General features: G+C 35.4%; 1 pseudogene; it reads left to right on the top strand.

The window, feature by feature from the left end:
- The first annotated feature begins 1992 nt into the window (after positions 1-1992).
- On the top strand, positions 1993-2826 carry LOC147346466 (olfactory receptor 4A47-like; annotated as a pseudogene).
- Positions 2827-13398: the final 10572 nt, after the last annotated feature.

Below are 13398 nucleotides of genomic sequence, written 5' to 3'. Positions count from 1 at the left end.
AGATACAGCTGCACAGCACACATCTTTACATACAGATGTATTTTTAAAATTTAATGGAAAGTCCCAGTGAATTTAATTAAGAAATAATCAATATCGGATACATTCCACTTCTAATACATAATGTTAAGTATGGTTAGAAGGGATAAAAGTGATCTTTGTCTCTTTTGGGAAAATAGATGATGTTCTTTTAGGAACTGATGTAAAAGTTTCAGGAGGTCATTTGTTAGGCTTAAAATATTGCACTAAAATATGTAAAGGACAGCAGAAGAATTTTTCTCAAAATCTTAAGTCAACTAGTTTGGCTGTACCAATGTGACAAAATGAGAAGTGTTAAGCAATTCACGGATTTTTTTCTATCTTGAAGTTATGAAAAAATTTACTAGAAACAAATTTTCCTGGAAATACCTTGTTGTTCTTCCTATATAAACCTAGAATTTGCATAGTTTTCTGACAAATTATCTTAACATGGTAAACTTTTATTTTTTGGGTACCATGGAATTTCTTTTAAACAATCTAAAGTGCAAATAAAACATTCTTCTGAATAAATGGGAGAATCCATGGAAGAAATGGACAGCTGAATGAAATCAAGCATATCCTCAGGTAATATTGCAACCTTTTGCCCTCTTTTGTCATATTGGATTAAAGAAAAAGGTCAAGATCTTTAGGAATGATTTAAAAACTTTTCCTTCTGGTTTTGAATACATTCCAACAAGGTAAGACTAACAGTAAATGTTGGGAAACATGGTTCACAATTATGGACTTTTTTATGCAAGAATTTAAGCTGTTTTGAAAGGTATCAAACTTAGTTTCCAATTCTTGTTTTATCACGTAGAAATGTGTACCCTTAGGAAAATTAAAGGAGTATTCTTAGCCTTAGCTTCATCAACTGGGAAAATGTGATTATGGGTTTGTTACTGTAAATATTAATTGTTATCTATTACATTTGATAGAATAAGAATTTTGAGCAGGTGAGTGATATAACTGGAACAAGATATAAGAATGTAATTTGAGTTGCTTCAAGAGAACAAATTGGTGTACAACCCTCTCCACTCTCCCCCTCCTCAAATGGAGAAAAGTAGCGGGAGGTTACTGCTCTGGACCAGGAAAAATGAGGGGAAGGGAATGATCACATTAGTGACATATTTGGAAAGTATAGTCAACTATATTTCATACAGTTATCAGTAAATAATATGAAAGCAAAAAGAGAATGATAACACTGTGCAAAGCTTTGTCTGAACAATTACATTGAATAGTGATGCCTTTTAGCAAGATGGGGGACATCTTTTATATTGTAGAAAATTTTGCATTATATGTACTAAATTGATGTCTAACTGTAAATATTCAAAATTGGAAGTGCTGCTTATATTAAAATGAGGCTAGAGATAGGGGCTGGAGACACAAATTTGGACTGCCTCAGTATTCATTGTTTAGAAGGAATATCACTACAAACTCTAAGAAAGAAGTCTCAGGAAGTTTTGAGAAAATTCTGGGCAGTCACTTTATATTCATAGTTTGATCTATTCACAAGGAATATGTTAACTTAAGTGGGTCTCTAGTGTTATACTTTTGTGACTTTATAAATGATATACTTTTCCTGGAATTCCTTCCCCATCTTTTTTTGTTATTTAACTTTACCTTTAAAACTCAGCTAAGTCATTTCTGGGAAGATTTCTCTGATTCTAGTCTGATTGATATATTTGTCCTCTGTGATATTTAGCATTTTGAGAGTATCTGTATCTTGGCGCCTATTATGTATGTCTGCAACTTTCTGATTCCTCATTTTGTGTCATATCATTGAATCTAAGGAACTATGAGTGATTCAACTGGACATCACAATGTCTATGACCCACTGGGCACAAGCAGATTCTGTATGCATATTTTCTAATTGAAAGGATAAACAGAAGACAGGATTTTAGTACATTTAAAACTTTTCCCCTTTGTTTTGTAGGTAAACTGCTTCTAATATGTGAGGTCAACTCCTGTCCAGAATAGATGGAACCAAGAAATAATGTAACTTACTTTGTCCTCCTGGGCCTCACACATAATCCAAAGGAGCAGAAAATCCTTTTTGTTATGTTCTTGGTTTTCTACATTTTGACAGTGGTGGGCAACCTGCTCATTATTGTGACTATAACTGTCAGTAAGACCCTGAACTCACTGCTGTATTTTTTTCTTGCCAGCTTATCATTTATGGATGCCTCTTCTATAACCCCCAGACTGATTTCAGACTTACTCTTTGGGGAAAATATCACAGCCTTTGAATCTTGTATGACTCAGATGTTTATAGATCATTTCTGCTGGTCATGGCCTGTGACCGCTATGTGGCCATCTGCAAGCCCTTGCATTATTTGGTGATCATGAGGAAGAAGGTGTGTGTTGTGATGCTGGTGGTGTCCTGGGTTGGAAGCTTTCTGCACTCAGTAATTCAACTTAGCACTGTTTATGTCCCATTCTGTGGCCCCAATGTCATTGATCACTTTACATGTGACATGTACCCCTTATTGAAACTCATCTGTACTGACACCTATGTCATCGGCATTGTAGTGCTGGCCAATGGAGGTCTGATCTGCTTTATCATCTTTCTGCTCTTACTTGTCCTCTATGGAGTCATCCTGCACTCTCTGAAGAACCTGAGTCAGGAAGGGAGGCAGAAAGTCCCCCAGACCTGTGGTTCCCACATCACTGTGGTTGTCTTCTTTATTCCCTTTGTATTTTCATATATTTAAGACCAGTGACAACCTTCCTCATTGACAAATTGTTGAATGTGTTTTATACAGTCATAACCCCCATGCTGAACCCATTAATCTACAGTCTAAGAAATTCTGAGATGATTAATGCTATGAAGAAACTCTGGAGAAAAATAGTAGATCAAATCAAATTAGTTCATTACCCATAATGAATTCAGTAACTTAGCAAGAGGGCCAATTTTCCAGAAAGTAAAAGTCTTTGTAAATCTGATTAAATTTTTCCTCCTCTCTCAAGGAATTAAGTTAATTATAAATAAGGAATGAACTACACATTCATCCTTTCATTGACAATTTCTTTGCTCATATGTAAACTGTATAACATCTTGTGTACCACTGTGTCTAAATAGGTGGGACATTTAAAATAGAAAGGTGTTTCCATTTACAATAGAGAACAATGAAAATTATGTAGCAAATGAGTTAATTAAAATGTTATGTGGTTACACTATTTTTAAATTTATATCCAATTTTGCTTTTATTGCTTTCTCATTGTTAGTTTTTTTCACATCAGAGTTTTGTATATTTTTATTGTACTTGCTAAAAATTTAATTCTGTATAGATCATCATCTATTCAATGTCATTTTCTTTACACATATAACTAAATATGATAATTTAATTTTTAAATAATTTAAATATGATGAGTATTTTAAGAAGTTTTAAAAATAGAGGGATGGTATGGGGAGGGAGGAGGGAGGAGGGTTCGGGATGGGGAACACATGTATACCTGTGGCAGATTCATTTTGATATTTGGCAAAACTAATACAATTATGTAAAGTTTAAAAATAAAATAAAATTAGAAAAAAAAAAATAGAAGCCAAGCAAATTGTAATAGCGTAGGATACACCTCTTGCAAACTTCACACCCAATAACTCTCAGTTTCCCCAGTTTCAGTCACTGTACATGGTTTCTAAGATTCTTCAAATAATAATTTTGCAAATACATGCATATTTTCATATATGAATGTGTTCACTTAGCTCTGTATAAATTTTGTACTTATCTTCTCAGCCTCTGGAAGATATTCAATATAGACATGCCAGTCTATATAGATGTAAGTTATTCTAGTTTCACGATCCTGCTTAACTTCTTTATACTGGATCGTGTCTGACTTTTTGTGACCCTCTGGACTATAGAGTCCATGGAATTCTCTAAGCCAGAATACTGGAGCGGGTAGACATTCCCTTCTCCAGGGGATTTTCCCAACCCAAGGATCAAACCCAGGTCTCCCACATTGCAGGTAAATTCTTTACCAGCTGAGGAACCAGGGAAGCCCAACTTCTTTATAAAGATACACTAAAATTTAGGTATTAAGTCCTCTTCAGGTTTTTCAATACAGGCTTTCTGATATTTTGTAAGTATGAATTGTACAAGTGGGCTTGTTGATTTAATTGGTATATCTGTCTACAATGTTTATGTTTGTGCATGCAGGCTGCTGGCTCAGTCATGTCTGACTCTCTGATACTCTAAGGACTATAGTCCACCAGGCTCCTCTATGCATGGGACTGGAAGAATAAGACAAGCAAGAACAGAGGAGTGGGTGGCCACTTGCTTTCCCAGGGGATCTTCCTGACCCAGGGGTGGAACCCATGTCTCTTATGCCTCCAGCATTGGCAGGCAGGTTCTTTACCACTAGCGCCATCAATTATGTTGGTAGTTATTGCTAAAATGCTATCCATGAAATTTTATCACACTCATTACTCCTCTAATTCTGAAAAATTGTTTGATCACACTCTTAAAAATCACTGCTTGAAAAACATTTGTGGTATTTGAAAATCAGATAAAAAATTGCATTTCATTTACATACTTTAATTATAAAAATATATGTAACTGAATTTGGACATCTATTCACGTGTTTAAAGTGGTTTGTATGCATTTTCTTGTACTGCTTATGAATGAATATCTCATTTTATTTCCATTACTGATATTTTCCAAATTGATCTTAATGATTTAATTATACACTAAGGAAATTAGCAACAATAGACTGGTTCCAAATCATGAAAGGAGTGCATCAGGGGTGTATATTGTCACTCTACTTATTTAAATTATATGAAGAGAAAATCATGCAAAATGCCAGGCTGGATGAAGAACAAACTGGAATCAAGATTGCCAGAAGAAATATCAATAAGCTCAGATACATAGATAACACCACCCTTATGGCAGAAAGTGAAGAAGAACAAAAGAGCCTCTTAATGAAAGTGAAAGAGAAGAGTGAAAAAGTTGGCTTAAAACTCAACATTCAAAAATCTAAGATCATGGCATCTGGTCCCATCACTTCATGGCAAATAAACGGGCAAACAGTGGAAACAGTGAGATGCTATATTTTCTAGGGCTCCAAAATCACTGAAGATGGTGACTGCAGCCATGAAATTAAAAAACGCTTGTTCCTTGGAAGGAAAGCTATGACCAACCTAGATGGCATATTAAAAAGCAGAGACATTACTTTGCCAACAAAGGTCCGTCTAGTCAAAGCTATGGTTTTTCCAGTCATCATGTATGGATGTGAGAGTTGGACTATAAAGAAAGCTGAGTGCCAAAGAATTGATGCTTTTGAACTGTGCTGTTGGAGAAGACTCTTGAGAGTCCCTTGGACTGCAAGGACATCCAACCAGTCCATCCTAAAGGAAATCAGTCCTGAATATTCATTAGAAGGACTGATGCTGAAGTTGAAACTCCAATACTTTGGCCACCTGATGCAAATAACTGACTCATTTGAAAAGACCCTGATGCTGGGAAAGATTGAAGGCAGAAGGAGAAGGGGATGATGGAGGATTAAATGGCGGATGACATCACTGCCTCAATGGACATGAGTTTGAGCAAGCTCTGTGAGTTGGTGATGGAGCTTGGGAGATGGGAGGCCTGGTGTGCTGCAGTCAATGGGGTCGCAGAGTCAGACACAATTGAGCAACTGAACTGATCTGAAGTGATGGAAATTATCCCATTCACCATGTATGTGGAATTGTTAATATTAGTATTTCAGTTTTTGATTTGTTTTTGATGTATTTATGCTGTGCAGGATGTTTTTGGCCATATAAAAATATTTTTACATTTGTCTAATTAAATCTATCAGTATATCCTTTCAATTTTATGTCTTGCTTAGAATTTTCCTAATTCAATGTCACTAAAATGTTGTTCCACATTTTTCAACCTAATTTTTACATTGTTTTGTTGTTTTATATTTTACATTTAAATTTTAAAACCCTTTACACATTATTTTTATGTCAGAATTTAGTTGGGGACTAAATTTTAGTTACTTTCATAGATTGTTATTTTTATGGATGCATGATTATTTTTCCCCAATGGTTTGATTTTCCAACTCTGTATTCCTACATATAGCACATGTTTGGATCCAATTCACTCCTCTATTATTGTCCTTTGATATCTTTATCCATGTGCCATTTAACATGAAGTGTAATGGCATTCAATTTAAAATACACTCTGATGCCTGATAAACATAGGACACCTTCATTACCATTCCATATCAGACTTCTGTTTATATTTGCTTATTTAAAGTTTAAAAATAAATTTAAATAACCTAGTTTGGGAAAACATATTTGTAGTTGATGTTTTACATAAGACTTGCTTCAGAAGGTTTTTGTGTCTTTAGAGAATTGAGAGGTCTTATCCAGAAACTGGATAGGTCTTCCCACTTAACTTGTTTTTGTATTCATATAAATCTAGTAATTTTCTTTAATTAGTTGTGTTTTTCAAGTGTTTGTTGCTTCCGTGCAGGAAATGTTTTGTTTTCCATTTTATATAATATGCATAATCTTTCCAATACATCATTCATTCTTTTCAGTCTATATTGTGCAAGTGACAAAATATGTACAGTTGTGTAATCACCATAATTAATAACCAGAACGTTTTATCATAGTAAATATTTCCTCATCCACCTTTGGAGTCACATTCTTCCTTCACTTCTAGGTTCTGATAGACAATAATCCATCTCTGTATCTATATTTTTATCTCATTCAGAATTTTATATAAATAGAATCACATATTATGTATTTTTTAATTTTCCTCCATGCTTTATTGAGGTATAATTGATAAATTAAAATATTATATAGAATATGTACAATTGATGATTTGATATACATTGTGAAATGACCACAATAAACCTTACTTAACACAACTATCATCTCACATAATCACCATATTTGTTTTTCTTTTGGTAAGACCCCATAAAACCTACTCTCAGTGAATTTTAAGTGTATACTGTCTTCAATTGCTCAGTCATGTGCAACTGTTTGCAACGCTATGGACTGTAGCCCATCAGAATCCTCCATCGATAGGATGTTCCAGGCAAGAATACTGGAGTGGGTTGCCACTTTCTACTCCAGGAGATCTTCCTGACCTAAGGACCCAACTGATGTCTCGGGTCTCATGCAGATTCCTTTACCTCTGTGCTACTTGGGAAGCCACAAGTATACATTATTATACTATTAACTATAGCCAATATGCTATATATTAATCCCAGGTCTTATTCATCTTGTAGCTGCAATTTTATAACCTTTCAGAAACATCTTCCTATTTACACCACTCTTCAGCCCTGGCATACTTTCTGCTTCCATTATTTGACTTTTTTAGATTACACATGTAAGATAATACAGTATTTGTCTTTCTGTATCTGGTTTATTTTTCTTATGTCCTCCAGATTCACACATACCTCCAAAGACCAAATTTCTTTCTTTTTCATGAGTCAGTAATATTCCATTGCTTCAGTCAGTCAGATCAGTCAGTCAGTCATATCTGACTCTTTGCAACTCCATAGACTGTAGCATATCAGGCTTCCCTGTTAATCACCAAATCCCAGAGTTTACTCAAATTCATGTCCATTGAGTTGGTGATTCCATTCAACCATCTCACCCTTAGTCATCTTCTTCTCCTCCTGCCTTCAATCTTCCCCAACATCAGGGTCTTTTCAAATGAACCAGTTCTTCAGATAAGGTGACCAAAGTATTGGAATTTCCACTTCAACATCAATCCTTCCAATGAATATTCAGGACTCATTTCCTTTAAGATTCACTGGTTGGATCTCCTTGCAGTACAAGGGACTCTCAAGAGTTTTCTCCAGCACCACAGTTCAAAAGCATCTATTCTTTGATGCTCAGCTTTCTGTATGGTCCAACTCTCACATCCATGCATGACTACTGGAAAACCATAACCTTGACTAGATGGACCTTTGTTGGCAAAGTAATGTCTCTGCATTGTTTATTATATTCTATTTCTTTGTCCATCTACTTAGGTTGTTTTTGATCTTGCTTTTTGAATAGTGCTTCAAATAATATGGGTATGTAGATAAATCACAGTTTCTGATTTTGTTCTTCTGCATATGTTCACTTTTCCCAACACATTGAAAAGAATTTCCTTTCGCTATACTCTATACTTGGACCCATATTTTAAAATAAGTTAGCTATATACGGATGGGTTTATTTCTGAGCTTTCTATTCTGTCCATTGATTTATGTGTATGTTTTTGTGTCAGCCCCTTACTGTTTTTACTAGTAAAGTTTTGGAATGTATTTTGGGATCAGGAAGTGTGATGTCTCTAGCTTCACTCTGCTTTCTCCTGAATGGGGTCTTATGAATTTTTTTTTTTTTTTAAGATTTAGCAATCATTTGATGAAACTGAACAAGTCTAGCATCTCTGTTCTCTTTTTAGTATAATTTTATTTACTTATTTAATTTTGCTGTACTTGGTCTTCATTGATGCATGGGCTTTTCTTTTGTGTTGAGTTGGGGATACTCTCTAGTTGAAGTGCTGGCTTCTCATTGCAGTCACATCTCTTGTTGCAAGATATAGGCTCTAGGGCATACAAGCTTCGGTAGCTGTGGCACATGAGCTCAGTATTTGCAGCTCCCAGGCTCAAAAGCACAGGCTCAATACTGTGGCACATGGGCTTGGTTGCTCCATGGCATGTTGGATCCTCCAGGCTCAGGGATGGAACCATGTCTTCTGCATTGGTAGGTGGATTCTTTACCACTGAGCCATCAAGGAAGCCCAGGCTTTTATGAATTTTATTATTATTTTTGTATTCCTAGTAAATATTGCATTGGTATCAATTATACTTCAGTTAAATAATTTCAAACAAAAAGCCATTTAGATTTTGATAGGGATTGTATTGAATCTGTGATTTGATTTGTCTGCCATGTCCATTTTAACAATATTTTTTCTTCCAATTTATGAACATGGGGTAACTTTTCATTTATTTGCACCTGCAATTTCTTTCACTTATGTCATATTTTTCAGTGTATAAATTGTTCATTTTCTTGGTTAAATTTATTCCTAAGAATTTATTCTTTCTGATGCCATTGTAAATGATTTTTTTCTTTTGTATAGTTCATTGTTTCTAAATGTAATTAAAACTAATTAATGTCAGTTGATTTTTATCCTACAATTTTCTTGAATTTCTTTTATTAGGTGCAGTTTTTTGGCATTTTCTATATGTAAGATCATGTCTACCATGCAGTCTTTAAATATGACTTCTTGCTTTTAGTATCATGCATTTGAGGTTTATGTGTATGAATGGGACTATCAATTTTGTTGTTGCTGTTGCTAAGTTGCTTCAGTCGTGTCCAACTCTGTGCGACCCCATAGACAGCAGCCCACCAGGCTCCCCCGTCCCTGGGATTCTCCAGGCAAGAAAACTAGAGTGGGGTGCCATTTCCTTCTCCAATGCATGAACGTGAAAAGTGAAAGTGAAGTTGCTCAGTCATGTCCGACTCTTAGTGACCCCATGGACTGCAGCCTACCAGGCTCCTCTGTCCATGGGATTTTCCAGGCAAGAGTACTGGAGTGGGGTGCCATTGCCTTCTTCAGGGATTATCAATAGTCTATTTGATTGGTGGATATTATGGATGTATCCCAGTTCATTTAACCTTTTCTTAAATAAGAGATGTTTTGGTTATTTTTAGCAATTTGAAATTATGCGTAAATTTTCAACAAGTACTCATGTATAGTTATTAAAAAACAAATCAGAAAAATATGAAAAAACTACTTTCAAGACACTACATATCAGGAACAATTTACAATGATCACTCAGAGATGGGGAAAAAAACAAGTTTATCTGTAGGCTTTCTCCAGTTTACTACCTTTAAAAGTTTTATTTTTTAAATATAAATTTATTTTAATTGGAGAGTAATTACTTTACAATATTGTAGTGGTTTTGCCATACATTGACATGAATCTGCCATGGATTTACATGTGTTCCCCATCCTGAACCCCCCTCCCACCTCCTTCCCCATCCCATCCCTCTGGGTCATCCCAGTGCCCCAGCCCCTAGCACCCTGTCTCATGCATCAAAACTGGACTGGTGATTCATTTCACATATGATAATATACATGTTTCAATGCCATTCTTCCAAATCATCCCACCCTCAACCTTTCCCACAGAGTCCAAAAGATTGTTCTAGACATCTGTGTCTCTTTTGCTGTCTCACATATAGGGTTATCGTTACTATCTTTCTAAATTCCATATATATGTGTTAGTATACTGTATTGATGTTTTTCTTTCTGTCTTACTTCACTCTGTATAATAAGATCCAGTTTCATCCACCTCATTAGAAATGATTCAAATGCATTCTTTTTAATGACTGAGTAATATTCCATTGTGTATATATATGTACCACACTTTCTTATCCATTCATCTGCTGATGGACATCTAGGTTGCTTCCATGTCCGGGCTATTATAAACAGTGCTGCGATGAACATTGGGGTACACGTGTCTCTTTCAATTCTGGTTTCCTCAGTGTGTATTCCCAATCGTGGGATTGCTGGGTCATATGGCAATTATATTTCGAGCTTTTAAAGGAATCTCCACACTGTTCTCCATAGTGGCTGTACTAGTTCGCATTCCCACCAACAGTGTTAAGAGGGTTCCCTTTTCTCCACACCCTTTGCAGCATTTATTGCTTGTAGATTTTTGGATACCAGCCTTTCTGACCTGTGTGAGATGGTACATCACTGTGGTTTTGATTTGCATTTCTCTGATAATGAATGATGTTGAGCATCTTTTCATGTGTTTGTTAGCCATCTGCATGTCTTCTTTGGAGAAATGTCTGTTTAGTTCTTTGGCCATTAGTTGATTGAGTTGTTTATTTTTCTGGAATTGAGCTGCAGGAATTGCTTGTATATTTTTTAGATTAACTCTCTGTCACTTGTTTTTTTTTCTGTTATTTTCTCCCATTCTGAAGGCTGTCTTTTCACCTTGCTTATAGTTTGCTTTGTTGTGCAAAAGCTTTTCAGTCTAATTAGGTCCCATTTGTTTATTTTTGCTTTTATTTCCAATATTCTGGGAGGTGGGTCATAGAGGATGCTGCTGTGATTTATGTCAGAGAGTGTTTTGCCTATGTTTTCCTCTAGGAGTTTTATAGTTTCTGGTCTTTGTTTAGATCTTTAATCCATTTTGAATTTATTCTTGTGTATGGTGTTAGAAAGTGTTCTAGTTTCATTCTTTGACCAGTTTTCCCAGCACCACTTGTTAAAGAAATTGTCTTTTCTCCATTGTATATTCTTGCCTCCTTTGTCAAAGATAAGGTGTCCATAGGTGTGTGGATTTATCTCTGGGCTTTCTATTTTGTTCCATTGATCTATATTTCTGTCTTTGTGCCAGTATCATACTGTCTTAATGACTGTTGATTTGTAGTACAGCCTGAAGTCAAGCAGATTGATTCCTCTAGTTCCATTCTTCCTTCTCAAGATTGCTTTGGCTATTCGAGGGTTTTGTATTTCCATACAAATTTTGAAATTATTTGTTCTGGTTCTGTGAAAAATACTGTTGGTAGCTTGATCAGTTCAGTTCAGTTCAGTCACTCAGTCATATCCAACTCTTTGCAACCCCATGAATTGCAGCACTCCGGGCCTCCCTGTCCATCACCAACTCCTGGAGTTCACTCAAACTCATGTGCATTGAGTCAGTGATGCCATCCAGCCATCTTATCCTCTGTTGTCCCCTTCTCCTCCTGCCCCCAATCCCTCATAGCATCAGAGTCTTTTCCAATGAGTCAACTTACCATGAGGCCAAAGTACTGGAGTTTCAGCTTTAACATCATTCCTTCCAAAGAATACCCAGGGCTGATCTCCTTTAGAATGGACCGGTTGGATCTCCTTGCAGGCCAATGGACTCTCAAGAGTCTTTTCCAAAACCACATTTCAAAAGCATCAGTTATTCGGCGCTCAGCTTTCTTCACAGTCCAACTCTCACATCCATACATAACCACTGGAAAAACTATAGCCTTGATTAGATGGACCTTGGTTGACAAAGTAATGTCTCTGCTTTTGAATATTCTATCTAGGTTGGTCATACTTTCCTTCCAAGGAGTAAGCGTCTTTAAATTTCATGGCTGCAGTCACCATCTGCAATGATTTTGGAGCCCAGAAAAATAAAGTCTGACACTGTTTCCACTTTTCCCCATCTACTTGCTATGAAGTGATGGGACCAGATGCCATGATCTTCGTTTTCTGAATGTTGAGCTTTAAGCCAACTTTTTCACTCTCCACTTTCATTTTCATCAAGAGGATTTTTAGTTCCTCTTCACTTTCTGCCATAAGGGTGGTGTCATCTGCATATCTGAGGTTATTGATATTTCTCCCAACAATCTTGATTCCAGCTTGTGCTTCTTCCAGCCCAGCATTTCTCATGATGTACTCTGCATATAAGTTAAATTAAGCAGGGTGACAATATACAGCCTTGATGCACTACTTTTCCTATTTGGAACCAGTCTGTTGTTCCATGTTCAGTTCTAACTGTTGCTTCCTGACCTGCGTATAGGTTTCTCATGAGGCAGGTCAGGTGGTCTGGTATTCCCATCTCTTTCAGTAGATTGATAGGTATTGCATTGAATTTATAGATTACTTTGGGTAGTATACTCATTTTCACTATATTGATTCTTCCAATCCATGAACATGGTATAATTAATCAATTATTATATTAAATAAATAATTAATTATTATAATTATATTATAATATTTTATATATTATTATATATTATATTATATTTATATTATAATATATTATATATTATATTAAATTATATTATAATATATTAAATAAATAATTAATTATTATAATTAATTAAATAATCAAAGAGGACTCAAATAAATAAAATCTATTTGTGTCCTCTTTGATTTCTTTCACCAGTGTTTTATAGTTTTCTATATATAGGTCTTTTGACTCTTTAGGTAGATACATTCTTAAATATTTTATTCTTTTCATTGCAATGGTGAATGGGATTGTTCCCTTAATTTCTCTTTCTGTTTTTTCATTGTTAGGGTATAGAAATGCAAGGGATTTCTGTGTGTTAATTTTATATCTTGTAACTTTACTATATTCATTGATTAGCTCTAGTGATTTTCTGGTAGAGTCTTTAGGGTTTTCTATGTAGAGGATCATGCCATTTGCAAACAGTGAGAGTTTTACTTATTCTTTTCCTATCTGAATTTCTTTTATTTCTTTTTCTGCTCTGATTGCTGTGGCCAAAACTTCCAAAACTATGTTAAATAGTTGTGGTGAGAGTGGGCACCCTTGTCTTGTTCCTGACTTTAGAGGAAATGCTTTCAGTTTTTCACCATTGAAGATAATGTTTGCTGTGGGTTTGTCATATAGAGATAGCTGTTATTATGTTGAGGTATATTCCTTCTATTCCTGCTTTCTGGAGGGTTTT

This window comes from Bos grunniens, chromosome 23 (genome assembly GCF_055505025.1).
Source record: "Bos grunniens cultivar Pamir isolate PY7600 chromosome 23, Bosgru_T2T1.0, whole genome shotgun sequence".
Lineage (NCBI taxonomy): Eukaryota > Metazoa > Chordata > Mammalia > Artiodactyla > Bovidae > Bos > Bos grunniens.
This window is presented reverse-complemented; position numbering and strand designations above follow the sequence as displayed.